Raw genomic sequence first — 2,658 nt, forward strand, 5'->3', positions numbered from 1 at the left:
TATCTGACAACAGTAAGAAGCAGGGGTCCTCAGTTCTACAGACGTAAGGAAATGAATTCTGCAAACAACTCGAGTGAGCTTGAAATCAGATGCTTCCCCAGTTAAGCTTCCAGAAGAGAACCCACCCCAGCTGAAACCTTGATTGCAATGGTGTGGGGCCCTGAGCGGAAGGCCCAGCTAAGTTGTGCCTGGACCTTTTACCCGTGGAAACTGTATGATAATAAATATGTATTGTTTTAAGCCTCCATGTGGTAATTTGTTATAGAGCACAGGAAACTAATCCAACCCCATTTTGCACCTGAGGAAACAGAGGCACAGAGGAGCTAAATAACTTTCCTGAAGTCATGCAGTAGTAAAGCTGGTATATGAACCCTGGCTTCAGAGTTCATGCCCTTAGTCACTCTGCTTGTCTGCCTCTATACAGACCTACCTCATTCTTTCTTTCTTTTTTTTTTTTTAATATTTATTTATCTGGCTGCGCCAGGTCTTAGTTGTGGCATGTGGTATCTAGTTCCCTGACCAGGGATGGAACCTGAGCCCCCTGCATTGCTAGCACAGCGTCTTAACCACTGGACCACCAGGGAAGTCCCTACCTCATCCTTTTAAACAACTGGAAGGTCTCACATTACATGGATAACATGTCATTTATTTCTCCATATTCCTACCAACAGGCAGATTGTTTCCTGTTTGCTCATTCATTTATGTATTTGAATGAAAGATGTGCTGTAATAGACATTTATATTTCTTTGCTCACGTTCACAAGTATTTCTCTTAAGTAACTCTTAGCAATAGAGTTGCTGGAATAAAGGTTATTTGTATTTGAAATTTTGATGTTATGACCAGTTTTCCTTAAAGAGATCATACCAATGGGGGGAACTTTCTGTCAGAACTGCCCCAAAATGGGAAGATTTCTGGGCAAAGATGACAAATTGAACACACATTTCCAGTTCTTTCTTCTCCCCCAAACCACTAAAACTAAACTAAAGTTTTTTGTTCTGTTTTGTTTTGTTTGTTTGTTTAAGTCACAAACCCACAAGCATGGGAGAATAAGAGAGGGGGCCAAACAAAAATATTTTAAACGTGGAAAGCATATGGACAAGTGGTAACCAACTTAACAGACCTGGAGAAGGTGAATCCTAGGCCAGTAATGGGGAAAGTTGAGAATTCCCTGATCTAAATTTCATAATCCCCCGAAGACTTTGGAATTGGCAGCACCAGGTATTTATGACACTAGAATGAAGGGGGAAGCCTAAAATTACCTGACTGATGTTGAGAAGTAATTAAGAGTCCTGGACCCTTCCAACAGTTCAGTGATGCTAGATCCCATCCCCACTCCAACCTTAACAGGAGCCTGGAGTTTTTACCTCTGGAGATGATAAACCACAGAGTGTTTGTACTGAGGACACAAGCATAGTTGAGGGCAGTGGCAGAAATATTGTCCAAAAACACCCCTGAGATCTTGAAATTCTATCAGCCAGGACTCTAATTTTCAAACAGGAATGTAGAAAAGTATACTGTGGCATATCTGGTCAACTCAAGAAGAAATACCTGATATTTCTGATGTAGGTGTTTCCTTAACAAACAACCCAGCTAGATTACCCTAAAATTGAAACCAAAATTGGACAAACCTAATTCAAAGGCAAGAGCTTCCAGTCAGTTTTTAAATTCCTATTTAATTTGAGCAGACAACCAAGGAATACCAGACCTCTGAGAAGAGCCTCAAATGAAAGATAGAAACCAAAAAGTCAAACAAACAACTAGAAAAAGTTAATTCAGAGGGGAAAAAACTAGATTATGCAATAAGAAACCTTCAAGGAAAAAATGATTATTAATATTTTTAGAGATATAAAAAAATTAACCATAAAATAAAAATAGGATGCTAGAAAGAACAAATAATAGAACACAAAAAGCTCTTAGAAATTGATAAAATGACATCAGAAATGAATATTTCAGTAGAAGGGTTGGAGGAAAATGTTGAGAAAACATCTCAGAAATTAGAATACAAAGAAATGAGATAGAAAACCGGAAGAAAAGTAAAGATAAAATAATTAGAGGATCAGTCCACGAAGTGCAGTTTCTGAATAAGAGTGTCCAAAAGAGGGAACAGAACAAACTAAGGGAAGGAAATCAAACACATTTCCCAGAATTGAAAGACATGAGTTTCCTGACTGAAATTGTCTATTGACTGCCCAGCACAATGCAAGAAAATAGATCCACACCCAAGGCACAGCATTGTGAAACTGAATGTCCATCACTCAAGACAAGGAGATAATCTTAAAAGCTTCAAGGGAGACAAAATAGGTCACATACGAAGAACAACTATCAAAATGACTCTAGACTTCTCTATAACAACACTAAAATACTGTTTAGAACCAAGGGCAAGCTAAAGATATATTTGAAAACATTCAAAAATTTTGCCTCCCACACAGTCTTTCTCAAGAAGCTACTGTGGAATGAGCACCACTGGAACAATGGAGAAAACCAAATAAGAGAGAGACAGGAGATACAGGAAATAGGAGAAAGGTGAAGGGACTCTCCACGTGATGGTAAAGGACATCCCAGATGCCAACTGTGCAACTGTGCGTGTGTGAGTGTCTTGAGAGGAAATTTAGACATTTGACAGAAAATTGAGGGCTTGAAATATGGATAAATACATAA

At 38.7% G+C, this 2,658-nt stretch overlaps 1 non-coding gene across 1 annotated transcript; it reads right to left on the reverse strand.

The window, feature by feature from the left end:
* Positions 1-511: 511 nt before the first annotated feature.
* Positions 512-584, reverse strand: TRNAA-AGC (transfer RNA alanine (anticodon AGC)). Its single transcript has one exon. It is a non-coding gene; the product is annotated as a tRNA-Ala (tRNA).
* Positions 585-2,658: the final 2,074 nt, after the last annotated feature.

This window comes from Hippopotamus amphibius, chromosome 4 (assembly GCF_030028045.1).
Source record: "Hippopotamus amphibius kiboko isolate mHipAmp2 chromosome 4, mHipAmp2.hap2, whole genome shotgun sequence".
In the NCBI taxonomy this organism is placed as follows: Eukaryota; Metazoa; Chordata; class Mammalia; order Artiodactyla; family Hippopotamidae; genus Hippopotamus; species Hippopotamus amphibius.